Genomic DNA, 18,165 nt, shown 5'->3' with positions numbered 1-18,165 from the left:
GAACAGTAGTGCAAGGTTAAATTATTACAGAGGTTTAAATCCTCGGAGAGTAGTATAGAGGTAGCATTAGCATGAAGGCAGTACATAGGGTTAATCGATAGTGTGCAAGGAAGAACAAACTTTGTGTGTTATAAAGTATTTATGTATTAAGCAGGTTAGGTAGGTGGAGTGCAATTGCATTTCCATTTTTGGGAGAGGTAAGAATGCAGCTGTTTTTTTGAAGTGTTCAGAGTTCTCAGAGATTCTTAGAAATGGAGGGAGAGAATTCCATTTTTTGGCGACGGAAAAGGATAGGAGATGCTGACCAGCGGGACAGTTTGGTTTCTAAACAGAGATTAGACTTTGGTGGGTATTTCTTAGAGTTCTGTTTGGGGTGTATAATGTTAAGATTTTTGGTAGTGCTAGGCATATAGTTGGCTTGAAAATAAGCTTGTGAGTGGTGATGAGTTGGAGGTAGTCAAGGTAGTTTGGGAGTTCTAGCCATTGCAGCTGGTGGAGAGGTTTACAGTGGTGAGTGGAGTATTTGGAAGTGGTGGCGACCTTTGAGATTTTATTGTAACAGGATTCTAGTTTAGAAGAGATGGAGGAAGATAGGTTGGTTAGTAGGGGGTTTTGAAAGATATTGCAATGAGTAGGGAGAAGAATGATCCTTTGCCTCTGTGATGTCTCTAGTACTGTTGCCACCAGCTGGGTTTCATATCTGTTACAAAATATTTAAATTTATCTCATTAGTTAGTGTTAGTCATGTTTACTTCATGTCATTATGCTGTGTAGTTTACTAAGTTAATATCGGCATAGCCCCCCCCCCCCCCATACAGACAGCATTTTTACAGACAGCATTTTCATGTACTTTGCATCCTTCTGTTTACTCAGTAAATTCTCACATTCAGTAGGAGACATAGGTAGTGTATGCTAAGATACTCCAATATAAAATTCACAGACATCTACTAAATGAGTGGTTGGTTGACTAAAATAAATAGACTGAAAAGATTAACCTGTAGGCACCGAAATATTTCCCAGACTTTTATCTGCAAAATTTGTAGAAGATTAAAAATAAAATTAAGGATAAGCCATTAGCCTGGCTCAAATTAAAAATGGTGGTTAAATGCGCAATGTGAAAGTGATGCACTAAAGCCGAAAAAAGTGCTTACATACAAAAGACAGTCATATGAAGGCAAACCTAAAAAAAGTTATATATTTTTGAACAATGCACCAAAATGCAAGTGATTTTATTTATTTATTTGTTTACTAACTTACTTGGCAACTTACTTTTTTCACTGTAGGTATTTGCTAAAAATATACAGAATCAATTTATCCAGATTAGTTTAAGCATATATGCAATTGAATAACACATTACTTTAAATTCCAATCAAAACACCAAAGCCACATAAATAGCAATTAAGAAAGTATCAACATATATTGAATTAGCCACTACAGCAGAGCACTATTGCAAAACCCTCCAGAAAGTAAAATGTCTTGCTGTTCCTGCCCAAGTACATAACCTTATTCAATTCTCACCTTTTATATTCTACATGCTTCTAAATATTGTCCATCTCTCAAAAACAAACTAAGAATAGACACATATGCATCATAGACCTAACAGTTCTAAACGCTGTTATTTAAAAAAATCAAAACTATCAGCAGCTCATTGGAATCATATTTGTTCAGATATAGGTAAAGCCTTAAATATCCAAGAATTCCAGAATAAAAAAGCTCTGGAAGCCTTTTAATTGTATGCATGTACCTGTTTTACAGACCCAGGATAACAGTCACTGTATCACTGCTAAATTAGGCTTGCAATCTCCTTTATAATTTTACTTCTTATGATTACTTTGACTGCTAAATGCGCTTCTGTAAATAGTTCATTATCAGAGCATCCTTCCAAAATATTTCTTCAAAATAACTCTATTTTTGTCTGCAGAGTTTGAAAAGCACAACAGACACAGCACCTTTGCTAGACTGAAACTTAATCACAGTACAAAATTTGTAGTATTTACCGTTACAGTTAAGTAAGCTACTTGTGAGAAAAGATCAGTTAAAGAAAAAATGCAAAAAGTTGCTTTTCTTGTTTAGTTAAAATGATTTTTCCAGATTTAATTTTTAAATTTAGCTCTATTACTATCCAGCCCACTAACAGCCTCTGAACATAACCCATAATTCATTGGCTGATGGTAAGTGTCAATGAGCTAAAACCCTTTAATTTAATTTAAGTACAATAGAGCAGTTATCAAGCAAGGAGAGATTACATTTATTTCTCATTTCTCAATGTATTTGCCAGATGTATGCAAGTTGTTCTGTACAGAAGTCTTTAATGTTTATATCTACTCATACTCTCAACTTCTTAGTCCAAGAAATCTGGACAAAGCCTAAAATAATGGGGGACAAAGGCCCAAACATAGGGACAGGTTTTAAATAAACTGACAGTTGCTGTTTAACGTTTCCTTTGTGGATTATTCTTACACCTCCTACTGGTACTTTTCGTTGATTGTTTCTTTGGTTTCTTGTTTTTTACGTACCAGACCTATTTCTTTTTTATTTGGTTAAAGTTGCTAGTATAATTGGATTTGCATTAACCTGAATTAAGGAAATAAAGTCTGAAGCTGAAATGTATGTTATTATTTAGTGACTTCAGTCCTCACTGATTTGCCAGAAAACCACACTTTTTTGCAGAACAGAGCAAAAATATGTGGCAAAAATATGGAAATACCAAGAAAATCTGGACAGTTGAGAAGTAAGTACCTACTGCAGACACTCTTCACACAGCATTATTACATCTTTTTATTCTATATTATTTATCCATATAGTTTGCATTTAAACCTCAGCCATTACATCTTCCATGAGTTTCTGCAATCTCACAAAGACATTTCTGTATTTTTGATGCCATATTTCATAATATGTCCTATATTCTCTTTTGCACTCAGATCATTCATTAAAAGGGTAAGTTGGCCAGCCCACATACATGGGTATCAAACCATAAATAAAAAAATAAGTAAAATGTGCTGACTGTATTTATTTATTTACTGTTTGATGACTGGCTAACTGGACTGTTTTCAGCTGCAACCCAAGCTCAGTTAGGACAAATATAATAAATTATCATCTGATACAGAGTACAGGAATTTATTGCAGATGAGACACGACAGCTATATGTATATATCTATGCATATAAATACATCTATGTATATATACATACATATATATATATATATATATATATCATATGTATATATATATATATATATATATATATATATATATATATATATATATAAATCTACTTCTACTTACCAAAATCCCACTTCGTTGAACTTCATAACAATGAGACAAAGTTGCTGAAGATGTAGTTTCACAAACATCCTTCTTCTTTCAGCTGCTCCTGTTAGGGGTCGCCACAGTGGATCATGTTTCCATATCTTCCTGTCCTCTGCATCTTGCTCTGTCACACCAACCACCTGCATGTCCTCTCTCACCACATCCATAAACCTTATCTTAGGCCTTCCTCTTTTCCTGTTACCTGGAAGCTTCATCCTTAACATCTTTTTACCAATATACTCTGCATCCCTCTTCAGCACATGTCCAAACCAATGTAATCTTGCCTGTCTGGCTTTGTCTCCAAACCTTCCAACCTGGGCTGACCCTCTAATATACTTATTCCTAATCCTGTCCACCCTCATCACACCCAGTGCAAATCTTAACATCTTTAACTCTGCCACGTCCAGCTCTGACTCTTGCCTTTTTGTCAATGCCACTGTCTCCAACCCATATAACATTGCTGGTCTCACTACCCTCTTGTAGACCTTCCCTTTCACTCTTACTGGTACTCGTGTGTCATAAATCACCCCTGATGCTCTTCTCCACCCATTCCCCCCGACCTGTACTCTCTTCTTCACCTCTCTTCCACACTAACCATTACTCTGAACTGTTCATCCCAAGTATTTAAACTCATCCACCTTTGCCACCTCTACTCCCTGCATCCTCACCATTCCTCTATCCTCCCTCTCATTCACACACATATATTCTGTCTTAGTCCTGCTGACCTTCATTCCTGTCCTCTCTAGAGCATATATCCACCTCTACAGGGTCTCCTCCACCTGTTCCCTACTCTCACTACAGATCACAAAGTCATCTGCAAACATCATATTCCACGGGGACTCCTGTCTGATTTTGTCTGCCAAACTGTCCATCACCATTGTAAATAACAAACACCCTTGATCACCATAAAATAACTTCAGAAAACAAACCACCTGGCCACCATGGTGATCTTTGCCCTTTTCTCCACTATAGTGCAATCCTGGAGTTGATATATTTAATTAGGAGTGGTGTGTGGGGGGTTTGATTTGCTTCCCTTTGCTGTTGAAGTGTTGCTGGACAAGTGGTTGGTTTCCAGGAGATATTATATATATATATATATATATATATATATATATATATATATATATATATATATATGTGTGTGTGTGTGTGTGTGTGTATTATATATATGTGTGTGTGTGTGTGTGTGTGTGTGTGTGTGTGTGTGTGTGTGCACAATAGGTTAGAATGTGCTACAGTCCAAAAACATAATACTATTAGTGAATATGTATACAACTTCTACACAAAATTCAATAGCCTTAAGCTGACCATAAAGTGTAATATTTTCAGCCAAAATGATTTTGTTTATTACAAATACTAGTTAGTTGAGGAAGTAGCTGAAGAAAGAAAATTACATATTAGAAAAGTTGTATATGTTGGTGTGGAGTAATAGTGACCTTATATTGAAAGGTTGTAATGTTATTATTGAGTTAATAATGTAGTTGGTGAAAGGAAGAGGTCAGCAGTGTCTAATTTAATGGCTCCAGAACATACAGCCTGCTTTGCAGGTACTAACACTAGTATAACCAGCAATTAAATTAATAAACTCATTGTAGAGACTTTATAAGACCAATTATTGTGAACACTCTTAGTAATTTCAGAATATTAGATATTTCTAAGAAGAACCGAAAAAGAAAATCATGTCAGTATGAATATTTCACAAAACAAATGTGCAAATATCATTTTTCCAGCTTGGAATGGGACTGCCGGAACATCATGAAACATATTTTTATATGATATATAATTTGAATGAGACTATATTGTAGCAGCGGAATTTGTGCTTCTGAACGGCAACTCACTTAACCCAACCTGCCTAAAGTAAAATAAGCAGAACATGAAAATGGTCAGACATAATGTCACTGAAAATGTCAGTATTTAAAAAAATAATACAATGCATTTTCTGCAAATCTTTTCAGTGAATCAGTTCATATTATATGGCCATGCAATATGTGTTTGTTTGTATGAGACATTCTTGCACCGTATTTAGGGTTTTCCTCTCGCCCCAGTGGCAAAGGTCTATATAAAGAAGTGATTTGGGGGAAAGATCCCCAAGTAAGTCAACAGGAAGGCTTTTTTTTCCTATAAAATCTTTGTTTCAATTTATGTGCCCTACAGTTTTACCATGTAAATTGCTCAGTGAGTTTTACTCATCCAGTTGGGTGGAACTTGAGATGAAATTAAATATAGGACAAAACCTGTGAGGACATATGGATGATATGCAAGTACTGCAGAAAAACAACCACAGAAGGGAAATGCATAACAGAACAAAGACCTAAATATACCTGCCCAAAATTCAGTTTATCAAGCCTGCAGAAAAACTCAAGTATTATAATACTGATAACTGCTCAGTAATGGGAAATCAAAACATTTGAAGGCCAGAACAACTCTACAACAGATTCCTAGTCAAAAATGCAATGTTGCCTATATTTATTATTTATTTTACATTTGTTTACCGGGATAGTCCGACTGGATACATGTCCATTTTCAGTGGAGGCCTGGGGAGAAAAGCTCCACATAGACAAACTTACATAGATTACACAGAAGTTAGCAAACAATTATAAAAACAAAGTAATTGTATACAATGGGTTAGTAGTGTTCCCTAGTAGGGACTCACAATTCTCATGGACAGACAATTAAAAGTAAGAGACATCAGATTGGAAGCAGAGCTTGGTGATGTAGTTACAAGTTATGATAATTGCAGAATATGCTTTTAGTTTATAACTTAATCGGGGTTGGTACATGGGCAGAGCCACTTCACTTTGAGATACTGTTTGAGGTTTTGAAGGATTGTAGGGTTATAGAGTTGATCTTAGATTGCTATATGGCTTAATAATATTTTGAGTTGATTGAATTGAATTAAGCAGTGCTGTTTAGTTCTAGTTTGTTTTAAGGTTCTGGCAGTGGTGTGTTCTATTGGTGGAGCCAGTGGCAAATCTGGCAATATGATTGCAGCTATGGGACAGCTTACCTAGTTCAGATCTGTTACAAGTTATGATAATTGCAGAGTATGCTTTTAGTTTATAACTTAATCAGGGTTGGTACATGGGCAGAGCCAATTCACTTTGAGATACTGTTTGAGGTTTTTTTTGAAGAGACTTTTGGAGGATTGTAGGGTTATAGAGTTTGGCAACGAATTCCATGTTTTGCCAATTAAGTTGGCAAACAGGGATTCACCAGCAGAGTTATTAGCTTTGTGGGTTTGGGCCAGTAGTTTATCGGCTGACTGTAAGGATCTTAGATTGCTATATGGCTTAATAATATTTTTAAGTGAGGGGGCATCCTCAGGGTGGTACAAAATTTTGTGCGCTATTAAGAGTTGATTGAATTGAATTAAGCTGGGCAGTTCTAGCCACTCTAGTTGTTTAAGGTTCTGGCAGTGGTGTGTTCTATTGGTGGAGCCAGTGGCAAATCTGGCAATATGATTGCAGCTATGGGACAGCTTACCTAGTTCAGATCTGTTGAGATTTGAGAATACAGGCGAGGCATATAAAAGAGTAGAGAGTAGGTGTGATCGCGCGATTGCATTCCTAGCCAGTGGGGTTAAAAATGCCTTGTTTCTATACAGTGATCCAAGCTTCTTATTGATGGTCTGTATGGTTTTGTTGACCTGTAGGTCAAATTTGAGATTATTGTCTATGATAACCCCTAGCAGTTTGTTGTGATTATCTGAGGAAATAGTGATACCATTGTTAGATGTAACAGAGAATGAAAGTGTGGTGAATCTACTAGTAGGAGAGAAGAGTAGAAGTTTAGTTTTATTGAGGTTCAGAAATAGATGTTGGTTGGTGAGCCAGTTCTCGCTAGTGTTAAATGTATTTTGCGTTAAGATTTGCAAGTCGGATGGGGAGGTGGCTGAGAAGATGAGAGTGGAATCATCTGCATATTGAATGCAGGTGGCTTTAGGGATAGCAGTGTGGAGGGTGTTGAAAAAAATAGAGAAGAGTAGTGGACCTAGTATGGACCCTTGAGGGACACCAAGTGTGAGAGGTAACTGGCTGGAGAGTTTGCCCTGCCATAATGGCGCCTGCTGTCTACCAGTCAGGTAGGACTGGAAGCACTGGATAGCAGGCTTGTTGAGGCAAGTAGATTTTAGTGAAAGAATGAGAAGTTCATGGTTGACCATGTCAAAGGCTTTTGATAGGTCAAGAAAGAGGGCAGAGGTTAGCCTATTGTCATTCCTGTTTTGGTTTATGGCAGTAGTAAAGGAAAGGAGGGCTGAGGTGGTGCTGTGGTATGGCCTGAAACCATGCTGGGAGACGGATAGTAAGTTATTCTGTGAAAGGTATTGCATTAGTATACACAGTTAGGCCCAATGAGGAGCTGGAATTAACAAACATGGAAAGTGCTAGAATATACTTTGTAAGGAGTAAGAGATGGAATTGTCCACATCAGTTGTAGCTATGCTAAAGGAAGGCTAAAGAAAAGATGTTTGCATTTATTTGTGAAAAATTCAGAGTTAATCTTAACCCAGTAATATATTCTGTTCAGCTTCTATTACCATAAATTGAGGACATTTTAAAATTTCTAACAAGGAAATGTTTAGTTTCTGGATACTTCCATTAACAAAAACTTTTTTTAATGCAATGATCTCATCTTTGGATTATTTCTATACAGACCATTTGGAAAAAAGAATGGATAAAGCATTCTTGAACCTTCTCAATATATACAATGTTATCTTGGCAATACCATGATAAGCAGAGATGATAAAACCCACTATAACAGGCTGTCATGATCCTGGATAAACTAATGAACTTTGAGTTAAAAGATGCAACTAATAGATTTTAATGGAGATGTTTTATTTTTTTTAGAATTGGTGCAGGTAATTAGCAAAACATGGGCCCTAAATATTGAAAGACAATAGAGAGCCTATGTGGATTGCATACATCTGACACCATGTAATTCAGGTTGTGCTGCTAATAAATAACTACCATGAGTTTTCATGCAGACCTATCACTGATTCCATGTGCACTAAACTGGATGAACAAGCTGTAGCTGCATGAAAATTGAAGGAGAGTTGCAAACACCCTTTTGTGACAAATAGAAACATCAGATGAAATGGATAAACATTTTGATCTTTCCTTGTCTTTGAGAATGCCATTATCATGTTTTGTTTTATTGAACTTAACCTGTCTTTGGCACATAGAGGCCTACTATGTTTATGTTATATTCATTAACAAAAGCTGATGCTAATTATGTTGAGATGGACATAAAAAAAAACTTTTCACCAGATATGGAAAGATGAGAAACTCCATCCAGTGTCTTTGAGGGATTGTTTTACTTTATGCATAACAAAATGCCATCACTGATGCATGAATCACTTGTGCAGTGCTGATCATGTTTCCTTCCAGGATGTTCTTGTTAACTGAATTAGTAAAATCAAAGCAACACAGTGGTGCAGATGGACTATTATGTTTTCTATGAAAGGGCAAAAGTATCAAGTAGATGAAGAGCTGCTAATAACAAACTCACTTCTCTAAAGAGAAACTGGAAATGACTGGCATGAAATTGTCCACAATATAAGAAATATCTGTAAAGTGATATCCAGAATTGAAATAGTTCAAATTGTCTACAAGTGTGAAGGTATGCATGTGTCATACAGAAGAAAGACCTAACAATCTACTTGTATTTCCCCCTTTGCCTTGTAATCTCTGCAGACAGCTGTGGCTGTCTGAAGGGTCACTACTCATAGGTTCAGAAGAGGTTACTAGGCTAATGGCCCTAGAACCTTTACAAATCTAGCCATGTTATACCCACGTTCCCTAATTGACCTTGGTTAGTTGGCTATTATTCTCAGAGTGAGTCTATGATCAGCACGGACTGCCCCTGTCCATGAAGGACATAGGTGCCACCCCTGTGGTGAATTTACGGTCTCCATCCAATTGTCTAGGTTGCATTTCAGTAGGGTTATTGAGGAGCTCTGCATCACATGAATTGGGAGTTTATTCGAGAGGAGCGGTAATCTTTGGGAGATATAGTTGTCTCTCCATCATGTTCTATTAGTCACAAGTAGGTTGAGATCCCTGGAGTGAGTGACTCTTGTCCCATTTGATGTTCAGATGTGCAGCATTTCCATTAGGGCAGGGTCAGAGACTGCTCTGTAGGCCAGGCACAAGTCACCTCTCAGCAACCTGTAGAATACAGAGTACAGTGACAGTGCTTTCAGTCTTTCCATCTAGGTTATGTTTTGGAGGCCCTGAAATTTCTTGGTGAGAAACCTCTGTGGTCTCTCCAGCTGTTGCAGGTGTCTGGTGAGGTACACACAAAATGGGGCATTGTACTCTATTAGTGGCCTGATGATGGTCGAGTACAGAGGAGTTATATCATCCTTAGTCTTGGATGTGATGCCCTTACTTATGAGATGTGCAATGTAGAAGGTTTTCCTTTCCACTGTTGACACATGGTGATTGAAGTTTAAATTGCTATCAACCTGTGTTCTCAAATCTCGCACCACTGGGTTTGAGCTTAGGGGAGTTGTTGTCAATATTATAATTTGCAGGGATTTCCTCTTTGCCAACAGGGATAATAATGCATTTTTTGCATTAAGTTTTAGTCAGTGGCTTTGTCACCAATCATTTGTCTGTCAGCCCCTTTTGTAATATGCTAATGCCATTTGGGGACTAAATGATTGCACCCAGTTTACAATTATCATCGAACTTTGTAAGCTACAGGACATCTACTGTCATGTGGACTTCCATGAAATAGATTACAAACAGTAGAGGGCACAGCACAGATCCTTGTGGTATGCTACTGGTAACTGGTTTACTGGTAGAAGTGGAATCCACAACTTTGACAGTATGCATTCTGTGGGTGAGCCAGATGGCTACCCATTTAGTGAAATATGAGGTAATCCCCAGCTGGAAGAGTTTCTCAATGATACCTGAGTGAGGGATTGTGTCAACAGCCTTGGCTAAGTCAAGATGGACAGTATGTACTGTTTGTCTTCATCCAGGGCATTGATGACATCCTCAAAAAAGTCCACCAGGTTCAATAAGCATGATGAAGCCAAACTGAGTCAGTTCAAAAGTTTGAAGGTCACCTATTTCCTTGTTGATAAGGTCTATGATGATTCTTTCCATGGCCTGGTAGTGAAGGATAGTTAGGCTTATGGGTCTATAGTTCCCAGGGGCGGTTGGTGGACCCCCCCTTGTGCAAGGGGATTACTATTGCTGTTCTCCACTCTGCTGGAACAAAGTCAGTGCTCAGGCTAAGGTTAAAGAGAGTGCCAAGTGGTTCCACTAGCTATTGAAGTTAGCTGTGACTCATATGACAGAAAGAGTGAGTACTTCCTCTTATTTTAAAAGATGATCTGACAAGATCTTCTTTTTTCTCCTAGGTCCCCACTGAAAAGGAGCACTGTTTGTCCCGGACAGACTTTCCCAGTAAAGACTTGCAAACAATCTCTCAATCAATCAATCAGTCAATAAAATAAAGCAGATAAACAAGCAACCAGATAGATGAATAAATAAATAAATAAACAAATGAATAAGTAAATGGCATACAAGTTGTAAGATCTCTGCCTCATGGATATGGAGTTCAGTCCTGACTTCAAAACAGTCATTACCTGTGTAGAGTTTGCATGTACATCGTTGCATTATTATTTTATGTTGTAATATTTCATACCTTCTGTTGTAACACTGCTTTATCTTCTACATGCCATGTATTCTGCCTATATGCAGTTTCTTTATAGTTTGTATTCTTGCGTTTGAGTCACTGTTCCTGCTCTTTGACCTTGGGTCATGGATGAAAAGGGTCAGAAGATAAGCCAGCCTACCTAGTAAAAAAAAAAAAAAAACAGCAAATAAATAAACAAATAAGTAAACAAATACTGATTTGTTGACTACAGTAACTTTCCTCCCCCTCCCTCACTATCTTTCTGTTTTCCCTTGGCCATGCGGCCTAGACTGTGTCTGAAAATGATTAGATATAAATGTATGATTGCCTATGGCATAACTGATAATTTGATAAAGATGTTTCTTGTTTAAAAAAAAAGGAACAGTTAGTGAACCCTTCAGAAAAGGTTTGCAGTAAATTACATTAAAATATGAAAACTATGGGAACAATACATGCAGAAAAATGTTTTGGAGGAAGAATGAAGTTTAAGAGAAGGCAGAAATGGAACAAATTATGTAATGTTGCTTTGATTATATGATATATAACAATATATGTAATGTATAATATTTGTAAATGTGAACTTGTTAATATGGTTTGAACATTTTTGTATTAATGTAAGTTTGCCTATGCCACAAGTGATAATTGATTAAAGGAGCAATTCACTTATTTGAAAAAATTCACCAAAGGAGGAAAGGATGTATGGTCACTTCTGTATTCATTAAAGAATGATGACTGTGGCTAGCACAACTTCAGTGGACACTGGAGATACATTAAGGTGATGTATGCCAAAAGACATGGGTCTCTCTTCCACTAACCATAAAGAGGTGAGGAGGCTTTACCGTATAACTCCTTGTCCTCTCCTTTCCTGGAAAGCTCCACTAATGCCGGAGCCATTAAACCACTGCATAGGTCATAATTATTGCTCCATCAGTCTATTACAGGTAGCTGGCCAATAACACCAGCTCAGTGGCTGAATCTTGAGGAGCCAACTGTGTTGTGAATTAGAAAAATGTTGAATTTTAGATGCCTAAGCTGAATTATCAAAGCACAATATAACTCAAGGTTATTTTACTGTTTTACTATTTGCATAGTGATATAAGTTGTTAAGAACATAGCAGAAGGCACTGTTTCTGACTTCTAGATGTCTGACGACTATGTAATAGCTTCAACAGCCAGATATAGAAACTGGCAATGGGAGCCCATCCTTTGAAGAAGGCGTTCTGTATTTCTTTCATGGAATTGGTATGTGTATCACTTCCTGGGTTGCAGTTTTGAATTTAAAGTGAATTAAAGTCAGGTTTTCCTGAACTCTACTCTTTTAACTAATCCAATAATGTATTATTACGTTGGGAACAAACACAAAACTCTGAATGTATTTATTTTTTTATTTATTTTGCATTTGTTTACCAGCATGGTCTGACTGGGTCAGAAAAATCCCATTTTCAGCAGAGGCTTGGGGAGAAAAGATCCAGTTACAGACTGTAATGTACAAACTTTCTAAGCATTTTAAGCACTGCAGTGTATAATACAATAATAAAGGACCAATAACAGTACAATAGAAATGCATGTAGTATATACATTGAGATGGAGCAGCCAAAGACACAAAGTCTGTACTAGGAAGCTTTCTGTATTGTATTTGGGGTGAACTAGTTACTACTCTGGAGGTGTGGAGGTATGCAATTGTTTTATGACTTCCAGCACCTGCCCAGATCTGAGCAAATGCCCTTGTGCGTGTACTTTTACCAGTAGATGCTAAGTCCTGCCAGCTTCTAGCAAAGGGGGAGTTGCATGGGAACTAGAAGTCAGATGATCAGAAGTGACATCATTCTGCAAGCTGCCTCAGAAGTAATATTTTAAATATTATTTTGAGAAGTCTCTTAAGTGAGACAGAGCATTCTGTATTCTGTCCTGGGCTTCACAACAAGAAGGACCATTCACTACACCTGCCTTGCTCTCTGCAATAATATTGTGCGATGATTCAGTCTATTTATAGATATGCTGCTATTGTTTCAATTTTATTTTGACAATATTACCTACATATTGTTCCTTGTCTCCTGTTCTGGCATGGGTGTGGGTCACTGCTGTCCTACTTTACTTACAAATTGCTACTTATTAAAATTCTACTGTGCTATTTTATAATTTTTTCTCTGTCTATATGTGTAACTGTTTCATGCATTGAGAATGAAGCATTGTAATTTTGTTCAGCTACACTACTGTGTAGTTCTGAATGACAATAAAGTTTTCTTTGACTTTGACTGTTAAGTAAGTAAGGAAATAGTGATTCTCTTAGATTCAGTCAGGAATGTAGTGAAGTTTAGTTTAGGTATTGTTTTTCTTTATTTGTCTGAGCCTATCCTCCAATGTTATTTTAAATATTTACTGTGTTTTGAACTCTGATGTCACTGTGAATATTTACTTAGTTTTTTCTTGTTCTTTTATAATTTATTATTAAATATATTTAAAATTTCATTGTGACTGATCTTTGTCGAGAAATATAAGTTTTTAGAGTACCTGCATATTTATTTGGTGACACTATGTGGGCCACTCCTAATAGCATTGCTCTTGGTCAAACTACCATTTGTATTAGTATTAATTTCACTCAGTATATTGGGTACCCTTGTAAGGGCTTTTAAGTAGCTGGTAAGGTGTTCTGGTGGCAGTGATAACTACATTATAGTCTGGGCAAAGGGGGGCATAGCTAGTAAACATGTGCAAGCCTTTCCCAGGTGTGTTTGTTTGTGTGTGTGTGTGTGTGTGTGTGTGTGTGTGTGTGTGTGTGTGTGTGTGCACGCGTGCACATGCACATCAAATCTCAAAGAGTGTGTGTCAGCTACTTGGGCAGGAGCACGAAACACTAATTGGACAGAGAGAATGTTGGAGGACTTGGCACGGAACCCTGGCTAAGGATGCAACTCTATAGCTGTGGCAGTGGGGAGTCTTACTGGGGATCTGGAGAAAGAGAGAGGAACCAGCCCCCGGACTGACTGTGTTCCCTGTGTGCTCTCAAGGGAAATTGTGTTTGATTGTGCTTGATGCAGAGGGCTGCATCTGGAGATACTGTGTGTGTATCTGTTATCCTCCAAGTAAATGTTCCCCAATGGTGAGGACTGAAGCTCCGTGATTGCTGTCCCAAAGATGCTGGGCCATCACACCAGTGAAGCAATGCCCTCAGTTTCAAAGAATAAATAGACAGCTAAAGCAGCAGGAAAGTGGCATGATGGTCAGAAGGAAGTTCTGAACAAAGAAAACAGAAGAGCAACACATTGAGCAGCTCAGAAATTATGTCACTGCAGTTAACACCACTTGGTGTTTTGTTGAGCTGAACCAGCATGTTACTGCTAGATAGCATTCTGATGAACTCATCACAGCAAAACATTTTTCAGGTTTATGTGCTTGTTTTAGAGAAAGACTTCTGCCATTATCTGTTAGTATTTTTTTAAGGATGGGTTCAACACCCTGCTTGCTTACTATTTAGTCCCAAGTACTTTCTGAGGGAGCTAAAGCTTAATAAGATAAATGATATGTGCAACATAGAATAATGCATCATTTTCCAGCAATAAGATTGCTCACTATTATTTTTTCTACTATTATCAAGAAAACCTCATAAAGTTTGAATAAGAGCTGTTTATCAACTTAAATCCATTCTTACTTTATTCTCTTCTGATCACACGCACATACATCTGGATGTGTGCTCAGTTATGAAAATCACGGGATCTGGCTTGAGATATGTCTCCATCAAAACTACTGTAATGGATTTGTGCTATCAATTGTCTACGAATCTTAAATTTAATTCTTAGACACCTAACATCTGAATTAATAAATTAAAGTCACCGGGTATAAGACCTTCTGTAAAACAGAAAGATTTATCAGGAAATGAAACATTACCTTGGGGTGGGAGGTTGGTGTACTGGTTAAGGTGCTTACCTTAGAAACACAAGGTGCAGGGTTTGATTCTCACATGGGGTAATTGGCTTAAAATGCCCACCAAGGACAGTTAGCCTAGTATGAATCTATGAATCAAGTAGGAGAAAGAAATTCCAAAACAAACTTCTAGGTGAGAAAAAAGCAAATAAGTCTGGGGTTCTATCTTGAATGTGCAAAAGTGTGATCCATGATCAAGCATGGACATTTGTTAAAATATACTGTTATATTGCTGGGTACCACCCTCTGCTACGTCAGTACCTCTCCTGTACTTGGTAACTTGGTACGATCACCTTTCAGGTCATTATTATGCAAAGAAATGATACTTTTTTTCTGTGAGAAAGCAAATATTCTCATTTATCTTTTTTTTTTTTTTTTACTTAATTTCTAGAAGGTCATCATTTTCGGACCAAAGAGCAAGTATTTTAATTCACTCTCTCTATGTATTGCATTCATAAGTTGCCATTTTCAAAACTTAATATTCACATTTCATTAGGAGCCCTAACTCATACTATCATTGCCATAAAGTTTGTAAAGGAAAATAGCAAATGCAGGAAAAGAAAGGGCCCAAGAATACAGCTCATGATTATAATTTAAGAAAAATGAAAACCTAAAAATTTGAGTCAGACAGTGCACTACATATTGCTTCTCAAATCTGTCTGTACATAGAGCACTAAAGCAATTACTTTATGGATAGGCTATTTATGCCATATGCCATGTCTCTTATAGTCAAAGAGCTTTGTTTTGGGAGAACAGTATACTCATTTGTCAAGAACTAATTTGCTTCTATAAACCTCTCCTGACTCCTACAAAGAACTTTCTGTTTTGGATACATAACCATTGTGAATTAGTTCAGAGACCCTTATTTTTCTACATTAAACTGAGGGATTCATTTCTAAATGCCCATAACAAAGAGGGCATATGCTCTGCAATAAATGCATTTGTTATATTTATTTTTCATTAATGTAATGTCATCTGATCTCATTAAGTGCATTGAATTATGTTAGTACAAGGTTGTTTGCCAGTCATCTGGGGACAAACGGACTGATGGCAAAGATATTCATTGTTGCTGAACTGCCCATGGTGTGGTTTAAGTGGGTTGCTAATGTTCAAGCAAAGCCATGTTTTTTTTTTTTCTTGAGATCCTGATTTGTTTATAGGAACTGATAGAAAATTATCAGTATTGCATACACAATAATGTAAAAAAGTAGTACTACAGTTTGTTGCTGCCTGGCCACATTAGTAAACATTTCGAATAAGCTCTTTCCTTGCTTCTTATTTGTGATTTATATTTTAACTTCAGTTTTATTGTGGAGGGTACTAAGCTTTTTTCTACTTTTGCCATGGGAAAATTAGTAAAAATATGTGATGTGATCGTGCTTGAGCTAAAACTCTGCATGTGAGAGAGACGTGCATTAGTGATGCCTAGCAAATGGGTGAATGCAAAGAAGTAGCTGTGATTTAACTAAATATGGAGGCTCAGTAACATCTTTAACATGAGGATGTATACCTAAGTCTAAAATGTTTGACCTTTTCTTCCCTCGGTTATGATGGAAAGTAGAAACATAAAATAAGTTATTTCTACAAAATCAATAGAATGGGCTTAAAATGTACAAACATTGTGCCTTTATGGGGGGGGGGGGTCATATAGTAAATGGTTTATTCCAGATCAAAATCAGAAAAACGGTATGTCACTCATCTGCCTCCACCTTTTTTTTTTAGCTTTACTGATCACAGCTGCTGAATAAGTAAATCTCACAGTACTAGACTAAACTCTGTCTGAACCACTGAACAGTTACTTTTTACATATTCATTAATTCAGATGGTCAAACTTTTAAAAGCTCGACTTTCATATGGCCAAGACCATATGATAGAACTTTTAAAAGTTTGGACAGGGGATCTCCATACAGCGCGGAATGGAAAAATTTTCCTTTACCACTGCAATGTGATCTCGTAGTTGGTATATTTAAATAGCAGGGGGTGTGGGGAGCACAGCCCCCCCATGTGAGTGGTGCAGGGGGGCTTGCCCCCCTGCTAGCAGTGTTTAGTTTTTATATATATCGATCTACTTTTTCCTCGTCGAAATTTCATCACTTCGAAACAGAAAAGTAGATGCCCACTCCAGCAAAAGTGTATTTCAACAAAAGTGCACTTATGCTGAAGTCTAGTCACTGGATCAGCTAACTAAAAAAAAAAAAATCTTTTGCAGGGGGACAAGCCTCTCAGAGTTGGTATATTTAATTAGGGGGGTGTGGGGGACACAGACCCCCACACCCCCCTACTTAAATATACCAACTCTGAGATCACACTACAGCGAGGAAAAGGGAATATTCTCATTCTGTGCTGTATTGTGATCTCCGTACTCGGTTTTCAAAGTTTCAGTACTTCGAACAAGTGGTCTCGCACAAGTGGGTGTCGAAGTACTGAAACTTCGACCAACCAAATTAGACCCATATATATATATATATATATATATATATATATATATATATATATATATATATATATATATATGTGTGTGTGTGTGTGTGTGTGTGTGTGTGTGTGTGTGTGTATGTGTGCATGTGTTTATAGTTAATAGGATCACAGGAAGTTACTAGGCTATTGTCCTTGAGGCCCTTATAAGCCTAGGCAAGAGTTTAGCCCATGCATAGATAAATCAGCACATGATGTCCCTGTCCAGCAGGGACATGTGTGGAATCCCAGGAATTTATTTTCTATTTCCCATCCGGTTATCTAGATTGCACTTAAAAAGGGGTAAAGAGGTAATCTGCTTGACATGGAGAGGGAGTCTATTCCATAGATGGAGTAGTCTCTGGGACACAAATCTGTCCCGCCACCAAGTCCTATTGATGTCACAGACCAGGTTGAGGCCACATGTGTGGGTTACTTGAGTGGAGTTTGACTTGCGGATATGCAGCAGTCACATCAAGGTAGGATCCGAGATCACCTTCAATGGCAGACAGAGGTCACCTCTGAGGAGTCTGTATGAAACAGAGTAGAGGAACAGAGCTTTTAGCCTATCTGTGTATGGTAGAGTTTTGAGGCCCTGGATTCTTCTGGTGATGAACCTCTGTGGTCTGTCCAGCTACTGCATGTGCTTTGTGAGGTACATGCCGAATGGGGAATTGTAGTCAGTAACGGGCCTTATAAGGGAAGAATACAGGGATGTTATGACCTCCTTGTCCCTGGATGAGATACCCTTACCTATGAGGTGGGCCATGTGGAAAGCTTTCCGTGCAATGGAAGCAACATGGTGGTCATATGTCAGGCTGCTATCAATGT

The 18,165-nt window shown here is 37.5% G+C and overlaps 1 protein-coding gene across 16 annotated transcripts in view; it reads left to right on the top strand.

Annotated features, from left to right (window-relative positions):
• LOC122807764 (CUGBP Elav-like family member 4) overlaps positions 1-18,165 on the top strand; it is a 2,333,978-nt gene that overhangs the window by 2,233,758 nt on the left and 82,055 nt on the right. The window contains exon 11 of one of the 16 annotated variants that reach the window (XM_044078812.1): positions 10,682-11,017. The exons of the other annotated variants lie outside the window; for them this stretch is intronic. The gene's annotated coding sequence lies outside the window, so the exon portion shown is untranslated. Of the gene's footprint in view, positions 1-10,681; positions 11,018-18,165 lie in introns of those variants that run through there. 16 annotated transcript variants of the gene reach the window in all.

Source organism: Protopterus annectens, chromosome 1.part1, assembly GCF_019279795.1.
Source record: "Protopterus annectens isolate FY-2018-M chromosome 1.part1, PAN1.0, whole genome shotgun sequence".
Classification (NCBI taxonomy): Eukaryota; Metazoa; Chordata; order Ceratodontiformes; family Protopteridae; genus Protopterus; species Protopterus annectens.
Note: the sequence above shows the minus strand (reverse complement) of the source record. Positions and strands in the feature narration are given on the sequence as shown.